The sequence below is a fragment of the Takifugu flavidus genome, chromosome 13, assembly GCF_003711565.1.
Source record: "Takifugu flavidus isolate HTHZ2018 chromosome 13, ASM371156v2, whole genome shotgun sequence".
Taxonomy (NCBI): domain Eukaryota; kingdom Metazoa; phylum Chordata; class Actinopteri; order Tetraodontiformes; family Tetraodontidae; genus Takifugu; species Takifugu flavidus.
Genome location: NC_079532.1, coordinates 1,928,637 through 1,952,656, shown reverse-complemented (window position 1 = coordinate 1,952,656; position 24,020 = coordinate 1,928,637). Strand labels below are relative to the sequence as shown.

The window sequence follows — 24,020 nt, the reverse complement described above, 5'->3', positions numbered from 1 at the left end:
CCATCCTTCCATCCATATGGATTTCTTTGGGTTTGTCACTCTGCTGTTATTATATGTCCACAAATGTGTGACAAGGTGGGATTAGACATAAGATACGAAGATTTCTATGCGTTAATAGAGCTAAGCTTACATCTTTCACCAATCATGCTACAATGGACAGATGAGCAAAACCTGCATCATGGATTGTTACCGTGTGACGAGTCATGTTTTCTGCACGATTCAAGAGCAGTGATGGTGCTGAAGCCATTTTGCTGGGACTGCAAAGATTCCCTCAGTGGGAACCAGACGGAACCAGTTTTAATTGCCTACTTTCGATTCCAGCACAATGAAAATCCTTTTAAGCACATGTGAAGTGAATTTCCTCTGTATCTGGAAAGCCATCTCTAGATTGGAATATATTATTAGACAAACCTTTATGTTGTTGTCAGAATGAGTTATCACCGTATGTCAATGTCAGACACACAGTTCCAACCTAGCGGGGGTTAGTCATCTTGTCCCGCTATCCAGGAAGGGGTTATAGACTGAGTGGGTGTGGAACATCACCTCATTTTGCCAAAGTCGGGAATATGATACGGCTGCTGTGTTCTCTATTATTAAGTGGACAGCCTGTTTTCCACAAGGAGTGAGCCTTTTGTCAGCACTACAGCATCATTGTTTTGACCAGGTTTTCTTATAGGTACATCCCATATTTTTGCTGTATCTCTGTGTTCAGTTTTAGTTTTTATGTGTAAGCGCTAATCTCAGGTAGGTAAACAGTAGTGTGGTATGTATCTGGATTTACATTCCCTTTCCCCCCTGATTCCTCAGGGACTCGTGGTTTAGAGAAGTTTCCAGGCCTCTCTAATTTTGCCAGTGGCAAGATATATGACAGGTTAGGTTGTGGTATGGCTGTTTTCAGCATTTGTGTTTTTGTGCAGACTGTTGCAATGTTTTTGTTCCTGCAGAAGTGTGACTTGGCCTCAGGCTTTGGGGGCGACTGGTTTCAAGGACAGGGTTGGTTTGGATGTCAGGAGGATCTTTATATAGCCTCTTCGATTCCACTTTGTATGAAAATGATGACCCAAACCTGCAATATATCAAAGAAAAATTACTTTAAACATTAGTTTTGACTAGGACATTTGTAGATATGATCGGATCAAACAGGAAAACATTGTTGCTGGAGGGTATACTGAGTTTCAGTATCACTATCAGATTGCAATTGATTGAAGCCAAGAAAAAAATTGCGTACAAGCTCATACAAGGTTGGAAAGAAATGCTAAATACTCATTAACCCCCCCAAGTGAAATAGCATGTCTAAATTTGGCTTCGCTCTAGCGTCACAATCACACAGTCTTCAAAAAGAGGATTTGTTTTCTCGCAGGTCCGCAGCTGGCAGGGGGGTTGTTGCTTAATTATTCCTCAGAGATTAAACCCTTACTTCAGGAAAATTTTTAAGGAATTTTATCTTGAGTATTAAAAAAGCAATGTTATTGGGGTCAAAGGAAAAGCACACCCCAGCTGCTTTGCAGGTGTACCCTCTTTCTTTGACACTGTTTAGAAAAGAAAAATACACAATAGACTGGAGGGTTTGGTAATGGATTTTCAGCAATTTCTCTCTCCAGAGAAACTTGAAGACATCATACAGGAGACATCACTGATAGGCTTTGTCTCCTGATGGTTAGAGTTGTTGAAATTCACAGTAAATCTGTGATACATTACATGGAAGACCTGCAATTTCAGCCACCAGAATTTTGCCTGGCTTTGAAGCCCAACCACGACCTTTCTCACCTGGCCTGTGTGGGCTTGCATAATTATCATGTTGGGGTATTTATGGAATGGCAGGTGCTTAGAAAGGTGATGCAGGACACACCTTTCTATTCATTTGTGTGAAGCCTCACATAAACATGCTTCACTTCTTAAGGAGCTGGGAATGGGAACATGTTGTACATTTGCAGTTTTGCTGAGAAGCAATAAATAAATGTTCTCCACACATCTCAGTTGTGCAGTGAAGTCATGTTAAAATACTTTTGGATCACATTAGAAATCTGTAATCGTGTAGTAGTTTGTGAATGCAATACACCAGGGTCTCAAATAGATAATAATTTGGAAAACCATTGGATTTTTACCTAATAAGAAAGAGAAATGGCAATATATCTTTTTAGTCAGTTTTCTGCACGATATAGGACCTTGATATAAAATTTGAGTCCAACATTTGGATCTGTGGAAGGGGATTACATATTTATCATGGATTTTTTCATATTTTTTTCCCTTGTAGGCATTTATGATGCTGATTTATAAGCGACAGTGTTAATACCATGAGCAACATTTTAAGTCAAGGCGATGTGTCACATAGAACACGCGTGTTTGAAGACTTTAACCTCGAGCTATTTATTATATTGTTACTTTTGATTTGTTACTTTAGAAACCTGTGTGACTGTAATATTGGAGAATAAGCCACATAAACTTTAAAGTCATAATGTGCCATAAAAGTGTGGAATTAATCACTGTGATTGCACAGAGAATGACATACTCAGATTACAATTGCAGCTTTATCTGGGTTGGGCACTGCACAAGATAAAAGGGAAGTGAAAAGCTCGATCAGTTGTTTTAAAGGATTAAATTGACCATCTCATGCGAAAACAGATACAAACTGTAAACACACATCACAAACCAGATTAGAAATGTTTTTCATTGTTCACCAGGATAAACATGACACAAAACATCAGTCTGTGTAACCACAGTTATTTTTCACTTTTTCCGATTATGTAATAAACACAGTTTAACAAAGTTAATGAAAGTGAACAGTGCAACTTGCAGCAGTTCATATTATTTTCAGTCACATAGAAGAAGGATGCGATAGAAGTTAATTTGAAACACCAAATATCACAAAGAGTTAAATCTGAATTGACATAGAAGTTGTTGAAAATTTCTTGTCCCCACTCCAGATTTACATCATCATGAACTGAAGCCTGCTGTCAAAAAAGAAGTATGAAGAGGTTTCCTGGAGGAAGGTTCTGTGCTCGCAAGAAACAAGAACTTAGTTTAGGTTTCGGGAACAGTTGGGTTTTTCAGCAGGAACATGATCTGAAACACACATCAAAAGTGATGAAAAAAATCTCAAAAGTCTGACAAGAACCCTGTGGAGAGCATGTGGACTGTGCTGGTGAATCTAGCCTGTGCTGGGAAGCTTTATCTCAGAAGTCAATACTTTGAGAACAACATTTTAACAACAGATTTGTTGATATTTTTGGCAGACTAAAATAACAATACTAGTGATAATCATAAATATATATTAATGTCTAACTATCTGTAATAAATGTCTACTGGTGTCTAGGTTGTTGCACCGCAGAACTTCAGATGAATGTTATCAGCACTGAGTAAATCCACCATTTGCTCAATGCACTTTAGGCTGAGCCCCCCCCCCCCCCCCCCCCCATGAGTCATAAATACTAGTGACATCAGTTCTAGTAATCCAAAAAGTTTTTAGTCTAATATGTTTGCTTGAATTTATATAGTTGACTATAAATTGGGCATAACAAGCAAGAACACCTTTTAAGATAGATGAAAGTTCTCCTTTTATAATTCCTACTGCTCCTGCTGTTGGTATTTCGTGTGTCTGCTCTATACTTGACTGTTCCATGAGACACCACTTCTGATACTGATACTATCACTTTCCCTGCTGGCCAGCAGATTGTGGTATAATGTGTGTTAGACTGCAAGGAACAATTAAAACTTGAGCTTGTTGACATTTCTGGTTTAAATCTCTGTGGTTGTGTATTGTAAATCACTTAAACTCTGTCAACTTATGGTGGCTGTACCAATCAACCTTCCTTTCATTGGTTTGCCTATACACTCTTGTTGCACTTCTACCTATTGTGCTGACTCATTTTTCATCACTACATTTGTTTTGTGTGTGTGTGTGTGAGTGTGTGTAAACCCTTGAACAGTTCTGGCAGGACAGCTGAGAACTAGAGAGGGAGAGAGGCAGCAGCAGCACAGCCAAGATTTTTGCCAACGTCTCTGTCTAACATAGTCCTGGAAACATGTCGCTTCTGCTCTTTAGGCTGAGGTGTGTTTTATACTTTTTGCAAGGCATTGAGCAACAATGGTTCAGGGCATGATGCACACTGCCACAGGGAGAGTGCAGCATGCTTACCGGTACTTAAAATCTTGAAAACAGGCAGCGACAAACTGTAACTCTTTCCATCTTTATGTTTTATCACCGTGCCGGAAAACTGTCTCACTGAGCCAAAAATCGTTTCTCATTTAATTACATGTTCCAAGTGTGTGTTCCAAAGCTTCATGCAGTCTGACTTCAGAGCTGGGCTAATATTTCACACAAATATCCTCTTCTCATCGCTTAAATTATATCAAAATAGGACATCACGGGCCCTGCGGCTTGTGTGTATTCCTTTTATTGTCCCCTGTGCTGAGGTCTTGGTCAAGGTCAGTCCTGTTAGCCAGAGAGTTTTTCTATTCTTCTGTTATAAATCAAATATAATACACATGGACATGCTGTTTTATTGTGTATGACAACAACGAAACACTCATATACGGTCAGATATTTATTTAAATATCAGTGCATGTCCCTCTGCAAGAACATTACAATATTGCTGTCCCATGTTTGTACGGTAGCCTGGAATGGACACTAAAAATCAAATAAGCACATATGACTTTTTCAGTGAATTTAAAATTTCAGTGCTAACTCCTAAATGCACCTACAATGAGTCATAGGTGTGAGAAAAACCTATTTTGTTTCCTGCCAGCCACCATAGGACACCGTCTTATACAGACTTGGATTTTTCCAGGTCCAGGTACCAGCAGAACTGACACGATGCCATATTTACCGAGGTCTATACCACCTCTCCAGATCCATGACGAATGACGTCCGTCTAAATGTAAACCCAGGTGCACCCATTTTACAAAGCTGCCATGATGTCATACCTTGTGATTGATTATCTTATCATATATACATCAAATCGTGTGGCAGAAGTAATTCAGACTGACTCCAAATGCCTGCCGGTGGAAGCAGCTGTATGGAGACTGGAATGATGTGCAAGAATGTAGAGAGTTAATTTATGTGAGCAGTGAGAGCTCATTCTTCATTAGAGACATCTTCTAACGCGCGTTAGTTCATTCAACGTTAAATTGAGTGGTGGAGGTTTGGACTACACATGCCTCCGTTTGTGCATTTCACTAATGAACACAGACATCTCCAGATCCACCAAGCTTGTTCCAGCTCTTTGGTGATGCTAATACTGTCTGTTGATGGAGTCTATGACCACTGGCTGTGCTGCTGATTAGACACTTAGAAAAAAAAGAAAGATTTACCCGATCTGATTTATGGGGGCTGTTCTTGCTCAGTCCTGTTCAGCTCTCAGTTTTCAGCAGCAACAGGCACGTGTTCATCTCAAAGTCACGTAACCTTGAGTGTGTGAAGAATTTGGTCGTATTTCAGTTGAATAAATCAATTATCTCAGAGAGATTAAGGGGTCCAGTTCAATATTCTTTCTCAGTAACACATATTTAAGTCACGATGCCCCTACACTTCATATCACATTTTGCATTTTTATGATAATAGATAATATAAGTAGCCTTCTGTTCAATGACCACAGGATGACCCAGTTTATTGGCAGCTTGTGGCCACAGCTGTTTAACACATTTTGCTTTTCTCTTACAGGGTGAGTTTTGGTTTTTGCCTCAACCGATTTGCCTGAAGTCTAAGGCCACACAGGTACGAATCAGATGTTCCTTTCTAGGAACTTTTGCCTCATTTTTGAGGTATTATGGGGCACCTCGGTTGATGTGTCACACTTTCCAAATGTTTTGCTCTGCATAGGTCATATCGGACATCTGCTGTGCCTCAAAGTGGGATTATTGTTCTATCTGTAAACAAAAAGAAACAGATCTCATATAAAACTGCATCTATTTTAAACGTAAGTTGTTGTTTCAACAGAAACTGGAGGACCTCAAAGTCTCAATCTGGAATCACGGAAGGTGAGGGTTTTTTTTCATTTGCAGTTTCATGTCAGTTACAAGAATCATCGAAATGGTGGGGAAAAGAATTTCAGTATATTAACACAGGCAGTTTGTGAAAGTAAACTTCTCCATCCGGTGGTCAGTTACACAGCTGATACCAGTGAAGACACATCCATCGGACAGTCAAAATGTAGTCATTGTTTGAATCCAAAACCTCCAACATGACACCTCCCACAGTGTCTGACTACTGTGATTTTTAAATGCTTACCGGCAATTAGGTGCAAGAGTGCTTCCCCTAAAACAGCTCATTTAGAAACAAATGAATGATTTATGGCTCTGGCAGCTGCACAAAGAATAAGCCAGCAATCTGCATTCAGAGCAGAATCAGGCCTGCAGATGGAGCAAAACTGGGACAGCAGGCCAAATGAAGCGGTCTATTTTCGGCTGCTTTCATCCACATTACGTTCCCAGTGTGTTGCTTCACAGTGTTCCACACAATTCCCTCCACTTAATCCCTCTATTGACTCTGACCAATGTATTTCATTTGTGCACAAGGAAGGACGGTGACCAGGAATCGTTTCAAAGTAGACTGATAATGAGGATAAAGTATAAGATTTTGCAAAAAACACACAATTCTAACTACCAGGTACCGAATAGTTTTTGTCTCAAAAAACTGCCAAAATAGTCTGTAGCATCTCTTTGGTTTTGTTAAGAGTCCTTTAGCCAGCTGGCCATCAACAGCAAGGGCCTTCTTTATGAGCCCAGTCCTGCTCAAGATTTATTCCTGTTAAGAGGGAGTTTTTATTTCCTGTCACTGTTGCTGGGTCAGGGGTCAGACTGAGTTTCTGAGAATCTTGATTGTAACCGATGCCATATAAATAAGGTTTCATTGAATACACTGAATATCACTGAGTGGAGCTTTCTGCAACAGTTGCTGTTACTTTAATATTCAAAAAAGAGAATACTTTTAAATAAATAATTAAAAAATCAGCTATTTCCTAAATGCCTGTTGACAAGAACAAGATTAAAATAAACGGTTAAGTTTTAGGCTTGATCTTTTGTGTTTGATTTGATTTTCAGCCACACATGCACCACATTTTGTCCTTGTCAAGTTACATATGGATATATTTTAAGATTGAACGGAACACAAGCCTGAAGGACTGAAGTACTGCACTTCATCTTCCTTCAAGGAAATTCAAGTCAGGACTTGATGAATGAATTGACTCCGCTGGTTACACTCTCCTCACTTCTTCCACCGGGTCTGCAAAGCCCGGGTTTGCGGCTGACACACTTTACGCTTCACACTGAAGTATAGAAAAGCATCATGTCAGCGGTTCACTGTCAGTACCCTTCTTTGTTTGCCAAGCGTGAATAATTCACTTCCTGGCTGCCCTTTTGGTACAGGGAATAAGAATAATGTATAGTAACAGCATTTCACAACCTAATATGGATGGAAGAGCTGACCTAGACAGGTAGGTTGATCAGATGAAGTCACGTGTGAAGGACTGGAAGAGGAAAGATAAAAACAGACTGTTTCCTTGAGTGTAAAATGTTAGCAGGGACTTGTGCACTTGTCTGAGACAGGAATTATTTTGAATAACAGGAATTGTTAGTGAATAAACTCTGTACGGCAGGTTTGTCCGGGCTCCTGCACTCTGTGTGACAGCGGGGAAAGGCTGGCACAAGTGTGGCTGAGCGTGGTGCTGCTGAGGGGTGACCCAATCCCAGCTACATGAATCAGGGTCCCTGTCCACCACAGCTTCTTCTCAGAGGGACATTTCTATGAGGGACATCTCCAAATTGGTGATTTTCAATAGGCAGCCTCTACACAGTCTAATACTGTGAAGCAGAAAGGGAGACCCACTGGAAGAGGGGTTGATAAAGACGGACACTTGACTGATATGAAGGTTACACGAAATGTGGCATGCATGTTTTTGGCTGTTTGACCTGGGGGAGGGGGCCTTGAAGCAAGAGAGGCTGAGGGGAAAGGGCCGTCCAGAGACATGTCTGGATCTGACTGGAAAGTTGAATGGAGTGGAAACTGGGCTCAGCACATTCACCTGAACTGCGCCAGAGCAATCAACTATCAGGAGTTTAAAAGGAGACACATTGCTCCCCCTCCCTCTAAGTAGATTCCGCCGGTTTGCAAGGATTTGGCCTGCCCTTTAAGCTCAAATGTGGGGATATTTTAGCAAGTGAAATCCTCTGGATTTCTGGAGTGGGTGCCAGAGCCTGTCTGCCTTTTAATGGGATCACAGCAGACACCCCAGGAACCGCTAGGTGAAGTGATTCCGCTCTCCTCTTCCAGCTGTGTAAACACACAAGTGCATACACACCCACACAAACATCATCCTCTACACACACGCGCGCGCATAGTAGAATGACGGTGGGGATTGCTCCATTTGCTGTTCCTTTTCCCAAATCAAAGCGAGGCTCTTTTTCCCTTTAAAACAAATGTAAAAATCACAGTAATTATGAATTAATGTACAAAACACATGTTCTGTAGATATGAATCGGCCTTCTGCTCATCTTAAATGGAGTTTTCCTCTGCTAGTGACCTTTAGGGTATGTCATATGAAGAGTGAAGGGAGGGAACTGTCATCATGGTCAGGCAGTAGCTCCACTGTTAAAGGCATTTAAAGCTCCATTGTTTATGTAGCCAAGAGAAAGTCGAAACTCCCTTATGGCCCTTTTGCAAAGCAGATGCCACAGATTCTTGCCGCTGCATTCTATGGCTTATTTGCTACCAGGGAGATTTCTCATGGGTCTAAATCTTAACTCACTTGATGTGTTAACCAGATAAAGGCAACGACTCTGAACTCTTGTAATAATGCCGGAGTATCGCAGCTCTATGAAATGATCAGGTCATTTTCATAACCGAACAAATTTAGCACCTCCTAATACTTTATGAAGTGTTTCCCAGTACAGGATATATAATTCCACTTCACAGCAGGAAGCAAAGCTGCAACTATGTGTGGTTTATCCATTAACTAGATTTACTCTGTAAAATTTAAAGTGGTAAACTGTTGCTCATTTTGCTAACTGTAAAGTAAAATCTGCTGAACACACTTACACATTGAATCCAGTAATTTACCAAAGGTTTAAAAATAAATTATAGCTTCCTCCCTATTTTTCCACCCTGGTGATGACTGTATCACTTTTCAGATTTTTTAAATTTGCTATTGAGGCTAAAAAAAAACAAGTGACTTTGTTTCATTTTTTTTATCCTCGATGTCTTTTTTTTAATCAGGTGGGGAGAATATTGTGCTTGACGGCTGAGATAATTCCACATGCAAAGTGAAATTGCTGAACGACTAGGAAATACGAAGACACAGTCATTAACAACACCGTTGGTCTCCATTGATCCAGCATGCTGCCGGAGCAGAATAGCTGTCACGTTGCCATAACTTTCCAAATTAGATTTATCAGTCTTATATAAGACCTGTGTCATAGGTCTTTGCTCAGCGTGTGAGCATATTTTTGTGTGTGTCTTGTGTGCAGCCAGCTGGAAGATGAAATGTTTTTCATAACTAACCAGGCATGTGTTGTAGCTGCGGGAGGAATGTCTAACCTAAGTTGTCAATCTGACGGTAACTTGTGCCAGAACAGACAAACTGGTTCTAATAAGCCCATGTTGACACAAATGTGACTTTTCCCATACTCCCAGGCCTGGCTCAGGAGTATGGCCTTACTTGTGTTAATACTAAGGTGAACGGGTTTCCATTAAGGTAAAATTTATTGAAAACAAAAATGTGCGTAATAACTCTGTCATACAAGCTGGACTCCCCTTTAAGCTATTTTATTTAAGCGTAATAGTCTAAATGGAATGACGGACAGCTGGGTGGAAACATGCTTCACTTCACCAGCACAAGATGGCAGCGATCGCATTTCACGATGTCAGTGGCTTCGCTTTTGCACCGTGGTAACAAATAGAATGGAGTATTCAAAGTTTCATTTACAGATGAGAGAATATTAATACCCAGAGTTCAGCAGAGAACTCTGCGATTATTGGGACATAATTTGCAAGCACGGCAGTTTAATTTTCTAGATTTTTTATTGTTTAATGGTGCTGGATGTAAATGTTTGCTGGAGGCATGTTTAATTTTCAGAAAACAACGTCTTTAAACTTTTTTCCTTATTTTTTATGATTAGTCTTACGTGCAAACCTTCATTAGGGTTTCATTTCGAGCCCACTTGCCAAATGCTGCCCTCCCGGACAGCATTAGTCTATGTGTTAAGTCAGAGTCTGGACTTCTGCTGTTTGCTCAGCTGGATGACTCAGACCTCCTCTCAGGATCACTCAGCTGCTGCCCCTCTGGATGTGCCACCAGGCCTAACACAGCCTTCACTACTGCTCAGATCTCTGCTCAGGTTATAGAATTTGTTGTGAAATGATGTAAACTGCAAGCATTCCGTCTTTTTTGGCATTTATTAATGTATATTGGGTGGCAATTAACCTCTTGCTCCATTAATTCCTATCCACGGAAGTCTGTGAGTGTTAAAGCTTCATTAACATTAGTCGACCAAAACCAGACTTGGAAACAGGACTGAGGGCTGGAGATTTAAGGTGCTAATAAGATAAAAATGAGACTTTAATATATCGTAAAAATGCATGTGTAATTCAATACATGCAGAGGGTGTTAGCTGACAGTTGTCAGATATATGGTGCACTATATAAAGACGGACTTGGCCCGCCATCAGAGGGGAGTGTGTGATGTAACCCTAGAGCGCACTACATTTACTGAGCCTGGTCACCCTTCCTGCGTTGACACTGGTGCATTAGATCAGCAGCCCAGTGAGGTGACAGGCAGCTGAGTGATTGATTGTGCATGTTAAAATAAAGGGCGTGACGAAGAACACAAGCCAAGAGCAGTAAAGCTCACAGTATATGGAGCATGGTTTGTCTTTTCTACAGCATACCACATTTTGGCATTCTTTGTGTGTGTGTGTGTGTGTGTGTGTGTGTGTGTGGTGTGTGTGTGTGTGTGTGTGTGTGTGTGCATTGTGGAGATTTTATTACAATCCCAATTCCGTGAACTGTACTCTATCCCTAGACTGAACCCATGAACTGATTTATGTTTAGATTTCACTGCCTTCTTTCCGTTAAGCTGGGTGTGTTTCAGAAGGATCTATTAACTAGCACATCTCCAACACGCTGAACTGAACTGACTGAATGCAACTGACAGCATTTGCCCTACGTTAAAAGTTCTGTCTTTTACTGGCTTTAGTGTGTCCTTCAAGCATTAAATGATTTTGGAAGGAAATGTCAAAGGCGGAATCACATATGAGCTGGAAACCATTGAAGTTACATGCAGGTGTGTGCGCCTACAAAAAGAATTTACGGTGCGTGTGTGTTTGTGTGTGTGAGACAGAGTAGGGGGCCAAAGCTTTAACTTGTGGATGAGAATAATTGACCTTTAAAAGACTTTGAAGGCATCACTGTGTGTAAATGATGTTAACAATCATGCTTATTAGATTTGATTCTGTGATAATATTATTATCTATTGACTGGCTGACTGATTTTGGCTGACTGAGCCTGAGCATCAGCAGTATCTGTCATTGCTCAGAAAAATTAATGACCAGCACGTGTGTTTGTTGAATCAGAGCTTAATCGACAGTGAGACAAATAACAACGCAGGCACATTTATTTTTGTAGCTATGTTTTGTATAAATGTTGATGTGTGTCCCTGGCTCACAGCTCTGCTCACATCGCAAGGTAAACGTACAGCCTGGAAATCAACACTGATTTCCTGAATCTCTTCAGCGGCCCTAAAAATGTAATGTTTTATTAAATATGTTAGAATCATCAATTAAATGCTAGTTAATCCAGTATTGAACTGATCCAGGGATCAATCCATCAGTTGTTTTTTTTTTACAGCGGATTTAATATTTAAACTTTAAAACTCCAACTCATTAATGAGTTCTCTAAACAGAGAAGCAACTGTGTTGATTTATTCTCTGTACTTGTGTCATCCATTCCACCAAAAGCACGACATTGTGCGTGCGCAAAGTTGATTTTGCTTCTCATGATTTCACATTTGGAAACTGAAGTGAAAAAAGAGACTTTTAAAATTGACACTAATCCCTGCAAGGTGATTGGCCTTGCAGAGCCCCACCAGGAAGGCTCAGAGCCAGCTGATTCAGCTCAGTTCCACAAAGGTTTTTCCTTCATGTCCATGATTTTTTTTTAACTTCTTCCATCAGTCTGTAAAATTTCATGAGCATAAAACTCGTGACTCTCACCTCAAAATAGTGAACTCTCAGTGTTCCCTGTTAGGATTACTCAATAGTGCTTTGATACAGCTGCTATATCTGAAATGCTGAGTTACTAAGAAAGCGCTTGCAGACTTTGTTGACGCTTCAGTGACATATAACCGATTCAATGTTTTTCCTTTATGACGAATACAGATAAGGCTAAGTGATGTGTTTTGACCTGTCGTGTCCATATGGTACATGTCTAGTGGTCAGGATAGCCTTCATGAACATAAATAAGATGAATTTTACCTGTCAGATGTCTTTTGAAAGAGGCAAAAAAGAAACTTAAATTGAGTCTCTGATAAATTGTGCAGGCTGAAGAGAGACTTTTGATATCCTACAAATGCAGAATAATCTACGTGGCACCTCCTCATCAAGCTTCGATTGTAATAACTTTGAGGGCACCTGAAGAAGTCCTGGTGCTTTATGTTACATACTGTCTGCCACTACTTCCCTGGTTCATGTTCCAAGCAAACTGAAGCTGCATAAACCTGTGCAGAAATAAATCTCCACCTTCTGTCATTCAACTCAAGATATGCTCTCCCTAGCCTGTAATTCTTTATAAAAAAAACTTTGATTATGTGACTGTGTATGACATTTTGGCCACGTCTGCTGCATCATTAAAACAGAAATCCTGTTTAGAATATAAAAATGATTCCCACACTCGTCAGTTTGAATTGTCATTCGGTCGTCTTGCTGCTTGTCTCTTCTTAATAGGATAAGGAAATAATAGGATACGCAGATTCTGCTGTTCTTGGGTATCAGTGCAGTTTGGAGGTAGCTGCCAGCTATAATGAACAGGTCGGATTTAAAATGACGTTAGAGCCATGCAGGGACTTGATCATATAAACACTCAAAATATGCAACTTTTCAGTCAGAAATCAGGTTTGAGGCGCGTGATAAATGGCTAGAGGGGGATTTTTCAAATTGCAGTTCAAATTTGTTCATAGCAAAATCTGCATGCACCAACAAATCCTCACCTCTGTCAGGCTGTCAGAGCTATTGGCAGAGAACCCGTCTAAAATCATATGACTGGCAGCTACAGCTGTATTTTCGAAACACTGCAGCTTAATAAGAAGGAGACTTACCCAACCTTCACAATGAACAGCTGGTTATTTGTGGTGAAGAAGACTCTCCATGAAAGTGATGAAACCGGTCTTGACCTTTTTTTGCCCCTGACCTTGTCTTGGATTCAAAAGTATGTCCGGCAAGCGATTTGTTCACTTTCAGGCTGCGAGATTTCGTGGCCAGCATTGCTCAAACATCGTTGTGGTCCAACATGGGAAGAGTCTCCAACTGAATGACGGTTACTCTGACAGTGTAAATCTCAGTTTGGGAAACTCTTCAGAGCCTCCGTTTATGAACTGCGTGATTTTCAGATGCTCTTTTGTTACTTTATTAAAAGATCCACAGGGAATTAGAGCATTATTAAAACTGTTAACACCGTCTTTGTCCAAAACTCAAAATGATGTTAAAGGACAGCTGTTTTTTCTTTCTTCTTTGAAAGTGATGTCATTGCTCAGTAGTACCAGGGGATCTGTCCTCATCCAGTCCTCGCAAGGAAACTTTTGGGTGGAACGCATTTATAGACACGATACACTGTTGGCCTACTTTACTAATAATGCACTCATATCCATCTCAATCAGCAGCATGTAAGTCCATGTGTCCGAGTGTTTCAGGGCACACGAGGATACAGATCAGATCAAGACCGTCGTCATGTGGATTCTATTGCCTCATTTAGCCAATGGATGAAATATCCTGACTGGATGATACATTCTCTCTATTTCCTCTGCATTGCTCGGTTGCCATGATTGTGTCTCTGTTTCTTATTTGCAGGACCATTAAGTAAAAAAAATGACCAGACAGCTATATCTGTTTACTGCACTCTGGGTGTGTGTATCTTCTTTGCACAGAGATTTGAATGCTTCCACCACAGGAACAGAACTGCCCTGTGTCTTTGTCCAGCTCTTTCCCTCTCTTAGACACAGGACTGATGTTAATAATGGGACTGCTGGATGGTGTCCTGTAGGCCCATATGTGTTCAGTGGGCTGGATCATCACTATGAATCGTTGTCTCTCTCTTTTGAAAATCAAATGCGTTTATGCTGTTATATTTTAAAAAAGTCTGGTGAGTGAAAGTGCTGTTTGGACGGCAGAACTAGGTTGTTTCCTGTCCTCAACAAGACATCAGGTAATACTCAACCTCTTGGTCTACACAGCTTCCTCAAGGATGCAAAAAGATGTCTTTCCCATCTGCGTGTACCGTGTTTTTCATGTCACTCTTGACGAACAGATTCCTTTTGATCTGGTTTGAAACGTTTTTAATTGATTCCAGTCGGATTCTCATAACATCATTCAGTTTCCTTCAGCCAACAGCTTTTAAAAAACAGATAAATTTGACGCATCCCACAATTCTGACACCAAGGCATTGGCTGCTGTGGACAGGTGTGTCTGTGAAGTGTCCACCGGTGCCAGTCTGCAAACTTATTATACATAACGTCATCCAATTTACTGCTTTTCGCAGCACACATGATAATGGCTCTCCGGAACACACATCATTCTTGCCACAGATGTGGCAAATTTTATGTCTATGTGGGGCGTCACATAGCAATATCAGCTCTGTCAGCAGCCTCAAAGCAAGGTCAGATAAACCTGATACTCTCTGTCTTGTGACCAGTTCTCATCATCGGCAGCACCTTTACAGTGTGGCTTTTATGACATAAATACAAGCTTTACATGCTCAGGTGAAAATGCATTTAAATACAAATTTTCCCTTAGTGCATAAGTTATAAAAAAACTCTAGAATCTCCATTTATTTGTTTAAATTTAGAAGAGTCAGTATGGTAGAAGTGGCATTATTTTAATCTGCTCCTTATTGATTTTGCTTTTTTAGTCTTTAGCACCTTCTGCATGTATATTACAGCCCGCGTTGACTACTGTATGGAGGCTGCCCAAGACTCTAACCTCTCTTTCCTCCTGACATCATGTCTTTTGGGCTGCGACAAGTTTGCAGCCTTCCAAGAAGAGTTGCGCTGTGACGTGGGGTGGCCACAGTGAAATAACAGAAAAGTTTTCCTGAGGTCATAACGACAGGCCGCTGAGTCTTTGGAGTACTGCAGCAATACATCCTGGATAATTGCTGGGCTGTTTTCCATAGCGGCAGCTGAGGTCAGGCCCGGGCTCCTTCCCCACAGTCCACATATAGAATAACCCCCCACAGGCCTTTATTCCTGTCACCATCATCTCTTGTCTTTTTTTACTAATTGCAGCACCATCAGTAGAGTTTACTTCTGGCCAATCTGATATTGTTTTGAGCTTCCACACTTTCTTGTAACAAACTACCGGTTGCTGTTCATTGTACAAGCTAGATTCCAGGTTTTTCATGAGCGTTGATGTCCATACTCCATATAGGTTTGAATGTATCTGCGGGACACAGACCTTTTTTTTTAAGCTGTTACTCACATTTGTTTTAAACTAAATGGCAGAGTTTTATTTTCTCAATACATTTCTCTCCTTCCTGTTGCTATTCTATACACAAATGTCCTGCTTTATGCAGTGCGTGTCTTTTGTGGCTGTTCTGAAATATCCTCTTCTGCTTATTGGTTGCTAAATCTTCTCTTCCAAGCCGTGTGTGTGTGGTGTGTGTGTGTGTGTGAGACGCATTGCCGCATAGATCTTGGGTATTTTTTTTAAATTTATCTCCTCTGTTTCTGTGGTACTCCTTCAGTGTCAACTTGAACTTTCTTCATCAAGTCCCAGCCAACACAGCACGTTGGAGACTCTGTGGGTGGGAAGCAGTTGCATGCAAGGCACACTCTTGGCCACGTGCTGCTGGCTTTCCCACCCTTTAAATCTCTTCTCAAGCTTTTCTGTTCCCTCACTGCAGTTTTCGATTATACTCGTATTTTCTCTCCACAGTTCCTGTGGCGGGGGGAACATTGAGGGGGTTTATATATTCTGGTTCGGTGTTGATCCTTACACGTCCTTGGCAGCTTTTCGTACCTTCGTGACGGTAGCCTAGACTACCAGGGATTATCATCAAATCATCTTCACTCATGCACACAGCTAAGTGTTCATGCTGATGCCATTCATGCACAGAGGATATACATTTATGTGTGTGCATGCTGTCCACTATTAATGTTGAAAAGGCAACGCATTTATCCTGTTTCTTTTCCCTCTCTGTTGTCTTTACATCACGCAGAGAAATTAACCATGAAGACCTGAGTGGAAAGTCTTAAGGGCTGCAATTTCAGTACTGCAGTATAAAAAAAACCCATCTCTTTTGTATCATAAAACACCATTCATTCTATTTTGTTCTCATCAGTTATGCAGAAATGTGATTGACTAAATGTCAAAGGATTTAATCGACTGATGCAAGCAGTAGAATGGGAGCTCAAATCCAGAGTTCCTGCTGTGTGAAACCAGAGCTTAGCAACTACTGAGCATAATAATTACCTGGCATGACCTCTGTAAGTGAAATAATGAACTTTACAGTCGGTTGGGTGTTTGTACCAGTTGTTTCTGTGTCATACCAGAGAAATTTAAACTAAATCTTCATGACTGGAATGCAACACATGCCAGAATGGTGTAGGGTAGAACTAAATGACATGAAATTACATTGAAAGTGATGTTCTGTTTCCATGAAAAAAGGGTTTTTGAAGGAAATCACTCTGGGTTAAAAGAGAGAAGGGCAGCGGGCTTAAGTGAAAACCGCAGCGATGGAGTGGGAGCCGAGTTGTTTTCCAGTGACTTTTTCCTTTTTTAATGCTAAATTGCTGCCACTGGAAGATAGTGACCTCCTCCTAACATATGTTCACCATTAATCCAGCTGCAGGGAGAGGAGGCCTCTTTTCACCAAGGGAGAAAGATGAGACAGGGAGGAGTTGTCCCCTTACCCTTATATTATTAACACCATATTTAAGTAGAAAAGTGAAATGTGTGTCTATGCATGTGTGCAAGGAGTTATAAATATGTCTCTAAAGATCAGTTATGAAAGTGAGGGTGTCTTCTAGGAGTGTAAAGACGCTGAGTACAAACACATAAATACCGGTACTGTACATATGATCCTGGAGTCATCAGCGTCCATCATAGGTTATCAGGACTTTGCACGTTTAAGTGTAATTTAAAGTAATTTCAGAGCAGAATATATTTAATTTGCAAGTATGATTTTTCTCGTGCTTGAACTTGTGTGCAACAACTCAAATCTAAATGAGGTAATATAAGATTCTGATTTTAATGTATTGTCCTTTTGAGGTTTCAAGCTTTCAGGCGAGGAGAAAAAAACTGACATGGTGACAGATTTACAAACAGAACAAACCCTGATAAAGTGCGTTGTTCGCCTGTTAGGAGAAACATACTTGAGTGTATGATTAAATGTTTTATTGGTAAATAGAGGAGGTTGAGTCATGTGCTTTTTCTTCCAACCACAATCAGAGACCCGATATTCCATTTCAGTGTGATCTGTTCTTAATTATAGGGCCAGCATTATGTAGCTGGGGTCAGCAAAAGCTCTGACATGCCGCGTTTATTCGCTGATCTTCTTATTCTCGTTGAGTGTGTGATATAAATATGGGGATTTACACGATTCACTTCTTACTCAGCGATGCTTTCTGTGCCGCTGAGAGATGATCTGACCTGGAGATAGTTTGGGATATTCAGGGTGTGTTGACGTCTAGCTCCTCCATATGATTTACAACACCCTATATAAATTCAGCTAGAGGAGAGGGACTCCACTTCTTCGATCTGACACCAAAGCTCCTATTTTAAATGGTTTCTAACCTCGACTGCTTCTCCCTTTTTCACCTTGTCATGTTTTTCATACAAGAACTAAAGGGAAACTGAAGCCTAGTCACAGGGGTCAATAGAGATATTGTATGTGCTGTGATCAAGGGTTCAGCATGAACTTTACAGCCTCTTTGTACCCTGATGACTGATGCAGTGTTTAAAAAGGCATTCATATTGCAACAAATTAAGAAATCACAACTTATTGTTCTGCTTGGCCTAGACACAGAATGATTTTCAGCTTTTTGTCTCGTTTCAAGTGCACAACACTCGTGTAAGGTATGTTACTTTGTGGGAAAGGAACTTAACACCAGCTCTTATTTATCTTTGTTTCTTTTGATAATCCTTCAAGATCACCCAAAACTAGAACTATTCTTTTCCAAATAGAGTGGTCATGTCAACTGTTGACAGTAATATTTCACATTAGTCCAAAGTAAATGGGAGGTTTTTTTACTGGAAATATGAATGACTGTTTCATTTTTTTTTTTTTTAAACTTCTCATTTTAGAGAACATTGGTAGCTTTAAATAATTAAATTATAATGTGCACAGTTCACAATCCCACTGATCAGGTATTATATACCGATACATGTCATTCTGTATATGTGTGATTGAATATGACCGTGCCAGGCCATGTGCGCACGCAACAGCTCGTAAATCATCACCATTAAGATTAATGATCTACATTGATGAAAAGACCGCATCAAATCTATATTTTGACAGGCTAAACATTTTTGGGCTGAAGTGTGGCTCATTGCAATTGCCTTCCTGATCATCAAACCCAGCATTCAGCCTCACTTGGCTCCATGAAAGACCCACATAGACACTCAATAGCCAACCATGCAGGGTGCTTCAAGTAGCTGTGCAAATATACAGCCGTATTCTCAAACAGCGCTGTCTTGCCAACTACAACACTCATATTTGTTTATGTATTTATCTGGATTTCCTGTATACCAGCTGAGATGTCGGGCGCTGTGGGCCCTGGTATCTAACGCCCGTTTGACACGACTGGGTTAGAACTGGCCACGCTTTGCCATGTTGCATTAATGCTAGGCTATTTATCCTGAAGACTCATAATGATGCCGCTGTCCCAGTCCCTAAGGCCTCTCTTTCTATCGGCCACCTCCGTTCCTTCATGAGACACTAGGCTTGGCAGGGTCCAACTGCTGGTCCCACCTGTAATGCTGTGCTGGAGTTGTGGATGCACAGGTCAGGGTGTGAGAGAGGGTGTGTTGATGTGACTGCACAGTGCTGTGGTAGCACAACCTTTTGTGTTGAATGATTGTTTAGCTTTTGGTATAATTATGGCGCACTTTAAGAGTTTTAGATACGGAATAGTACAGACTGGCTGAGCCCCCTTCTGGTCCATAAGATCCAATCGTGCCTATCTGATTTTTGTACACGTGCATTTGATTAGACGCAGCTCCAGATCTTGCTCAAGTGACAGCTTTGTAACCAATCATCACTAGCTTTTTTTTTTTTTTTTTAAATGGAATCATGTTTGAAAGTGGCTGCAAAAATCAAGACGGATAAGCTGTGTTGCCTAACTTGGCAGGGGAGCCAGAGAAGAGATAAACTGTGAAATAGTGCATTTTGTAACCTTAACAACATATTTGTTGACATCAACAAACATTTACCTGATAAATGTTCCCACAATTTGCTGTGTTTCCTCGAGCAGAGGAATACTTTCCGCTCAAGGAAGCTGCAAGCATTAACACCTATTTTCATAATTGGAAACACTGGTTCTTCTTTAATCCAACTGGAAGTGTCAGCCCTCTGTTGGTTTTTTTGCCCGCTGGCTACACACAGGGAGGAGTCTCCTGCTGGCTTTACTCACAGTCTTATCATTGTGGTGGCGAATTTCAGTAATCTTTTCTGGCTTATTGCCTCTAAAACCTCAGCAACCTCCCCAATGTAATGTTGAGTTGAACTATGCCTTTCCCAGTTTGTGGTTTTACAGTCATATTTGTCAATTCAGGTAGTTGATTTGTAGGATCAAGCATTATTTCTTAAGTAATATACAGCCTTTTGGGAATTTGAGCTCACATAGGAGGGTTTTTGCTCCAGTGTTGCAAACACACTTGTTTTGATCTTGAAGTGTGCACGATGAATGAACTTTCATATTGCTCAAACTGTATGAATGTGTTTGATTGGCTGCCTGGCACTATGCAGATGAGTTTCTGCCATCGATGTATGGATGAGAGTGTTAAATGTAGTGTAAGTATGGTCCATTTGCTGTTACTTGTGACATAAATTATATCAGCCAATGTGGGAATTTAAAAGAAAAAAGTAATTATTGTTTACGACTATTAACTGACTTGGGTTTGGCAGATTTTAGCGTCTAACAGCAAATGTCATTGTAATGGTTTAACGTACTGTAAAGAAGCATGATTGTGAAATAAACTTCTCCACATATCTTCCATCATATCTTCTTGGGTGAGAATTTGAATACATTCCATCGTGTGTGTGTGTGTTTACGCACATGTGTTTGTGCGTGCATATGCATGCGGGTGTGTGTGTTGCTGTCTCCCAAGCTTTTTGGTCCTCTCACAGATTTGTGTGTGCACACTATCTGTATGTTTGTAATTACAGAGCTATAGAGGGAGTGAGGAGGATTTCTTTAAGTACTTGCACCTGGCCACTGAATATCCAGCACTATGTTGTTCTGTGTTTAAATGAGCAGCAAGATATTTCTTATACCAGTTGTGATGAGTAATGACACATGAATATGTCATCTGATTTAGTGTCTGTGAATTAAGGTGAAACCTGGACAAGGTCGCTTCATACTGGCAACTAACGGCTCTTCAGCTGTCACACAGTGCCACAGTAAGTATGTGTTGTGTGCTGGAAATATCATTCCTCAGTGATCATTTGCATCGCATTACTACACTTGTCTTCTTGACCCCTGCCGTGCATGTCTCAGGTAAGTTTAGAATGATTGATGGTGGCAGCAGAAATGGTTTTACATGAAGTGTTTGACAGATAACCAGGAGAAACAGTCACTTTCATGTTAAATACTTGATTTTTAACAGCATTCCTTGACATCATTCACATGTGCCTCAGCTGAAAATTCAAACTGGCATTCGTTTAAATGACCAATACAGTGTTTAAAGTAAATGTGCAGCCTGGGAACATATTTGTCACTTAATTCAACTCCTGCACCAGGTGCAGTTTGCTACAATAAATATGCTGCTGGAAGAACTTCACCACTATTAGTTGTGTAAGCATCTGCAAGGCCAAAATAGACAGAAGGGTGGAAACTCAATGAGGTAGTGTGCTACTAAGGCCTCGATCCTCTTTAATTTGCACTGTGAATCTTTCCTAACCACTGGGTGCTTTGGTATATACAAAGTTGAATATAAAAATCTAAATAAATGCTTTGGCACAAGTGTGATTGTGGACTACAGGATGAGAAATGTAAGCAGGGTTATTTCCCTCTATAAAGAAATGTTGTCCAGCTTTGCCCACATGCTCCCTTGATATGTGTATTTGGTGTAGCATACAGAACTCCTGCCAAAATTCATTTCATACCAATCCGACGTGCCCAAAAATTGGTATTTATTTAGGAAAATGTCCTATTTAAGCTGACCTTGGGGATCCTGTTCATTAGTTAAGGTGACTCTGACTAGCTTCTATTAAAGTGGAATTACTGTTGTAGCTGTAACAACAATTGTAATAGTTAGCACATGGTCATATTTTGCCCTAATTTGCACTAAGTTTTATTAAACGATTTCATCCCTGAAGTAGTCAAAATTGCCCAAAATTAATTATTGTACAAGTTGCCAAATATTTGCAATTAATGAGTGTATTTGGATGTGTGTCAGTTTACCTCAGCAATAATTATACATCTAACCCTCCATTCAAAGAGGGGCAAACCCAAGCTGATCTACTTTAACTTTTATTTTTGTCTTGTCTTTAATCTGCTTTTTTACTCTCTGCTGTTGCACTTGTAAATCTTTAAAAACACCATCAACCAGCATCAACTGTGAACCTTCCAACTTGTAAATAGCACAGACACTGGATTTTGAATTTTCCCAAATTTTCAGTGACAGGTTTAGTGTGTGTGTGTGCGTGTGTGTGCGTGTGCGTGCGCGTGCACGTGCTGTATTCATGCTTTTAGTGGTTTGTTTTCAGGCCAGAAAAATGACAGAGAATCATCTATCACATGGCAACAGCACTGCATTGATTGTGAACTATAATGAGAGCACACCTGCATCTTTAGCACACACTTGTAGTCAGTAAAAATGAAATATAGACAACAGTTATGAATGGATTACAACCCAGTCTGAACATTACAAGACCAGATCTGGCCCTGTCTTTGAGAATGAAATATGGCTCACATGTTCCCACATGGCTGAACAGTAGCTTGTTTGTCTAGCAGAATAATCCTTAATCAACAACGAAAACCATAGCATGGTCTTTCATTATCCCAGGGCGCATGCCAGTTTGGCACACCATGAACCCCGCTTGTCTGTTTTAAATAGGAATCTACGGAAACTGCATGGGAGAAACCCACACAGCAGCACAGGTTTGTGTGTATGTATTTGTGTGTCTGTGTGTAGAAGCATGAAAAATTAGCATGGAAGGGAGGAAAAGGGGAGCAGGCCAGGAAGGACATGCTAATGCAGTTAATACAGGTCAACATCATAGAAAGGAAGCACGCACAGCAGAATTACTGAGGTTAGAGGCGCACATTTAAACGGCTGCGTGCTGAATGCATCATTTGATTGTAATAATAGGGTATGTTGCTGTTTTGTTATTAGCTTAGCATCAAATTCACGAGAGCTGAAGACTGCTGAGAGACATATTTTTTCCATTAGACAGAATAGCAACAGCAGCACAGGCCCCAAGAGCATCAATTACCTTGAACGTATACGGGTCTGCATGGACTGTACAGTAGTCACCACACATGGCACTGAATATAATAAATGGTTGCAGCTATTCTTTATTGAGGTTTTCCTCATAAGAGCTTTCATCACTACCCAAGTCTATTGGTTCGTCGCTGTAAAGGAAATCCTTAAGTTCTTGTGTTGAGGCTGTTTGTTGTGTTTAGACTGCACACAGACTCCTTTCAGAAACTTTTCTCTACTAAACATTTACACTCACAATGTGCTGTGTCTTTGCAGCCTTGCACTGTAGAGAAAGTCATTGTTTGTGGAAATTGCTTTCATCATTGCCATTGGCAAATCTCTGTAATACTTAAGTTACAGGTTGTACAAATGCACACTTTTGAAGACTTATTTGGTAATGCCCCCCCTTATATTCACTCTACAAAAACTAGGAAAAGAACTGAAAATGCACTGGTGAATGCAGGTAATCTGGGGGTGGGTTCACCCATAAACAATGTTTGCAGATAAAAAAATGTTGATTATGTAATTGTCACTACCTTTTAAAAAATGTTGACATACTTGAAGATAATATCTACTGACTATGATAATGTGTTACTCTATTAACTCCTGAAGATTCAATCTGTTTTTCAATGAATCTTCAGGTGAATAACCGTACCTGATTCTTCTTGTAATTTGATTATGTTATGTGTGCATCCTTAGTGAGAATTGTCAGTTTTCCATCATGTTTGTGCTTTGACATCTTGTCACCTGCAGGATAAGCAGTTCTCTATGACAGTGAGAGTTGAGCTTCAAAAAACCAAAATGCATTTCATCTCACATTAGAGGGGGTGGAGAGAGACAGATGCTGTCAGGGAATGATAAATGAGGCTCTTTTAAAACGCCATGAGGGAAATAAGAGTCAGGCCAGTGACCTCCTGAAAGCAGCATGCTAGGCCAGAGAGCTCTACCTCTCATCTCCACACCTAATCTCCTTCAGAAAAATGTCAGCCGCTATAAAGGATGAGGCGTAACATTAATTACGCGTCAAGGATTCCATCAGTCTCGGTTTGATTAGAGACATGAAAACAAATTGTGCGTCCTGCAGCAGTATGAGCGGTCGTATGTATTTTTATGAGATTTACATGATTGCACATGGACAGAAACATCTGCTCTGCCACGCATGTGTCACATTTAACATA

General features: G+C 40.5%; 1 protein-coding gene across 2 annotated transcripts in view; it reads left to right on the top strand.

The window, feature by feature from the left end:
* LOC130536123 (uncharacterized) overlaps nt 1-24,020 on the top strand; it is a 144,362-nt gene that overhangs the window by 23,677 nt on the left and 96,665 nt on the right. For both annotated transcript variants that reach the window (XM_057051788.1, XM_057051787.1), the window contains exons 3-4: nt 5,660-5,713; nt 5,936-5,976. The gene's annotated coding sequence lies outside the window, so the exon portion shown is untranslated. The remainder of the gene's footprint in view (nt 1-5,659; nt 5,714-5,935; nt 5,977-24,020) is intronic.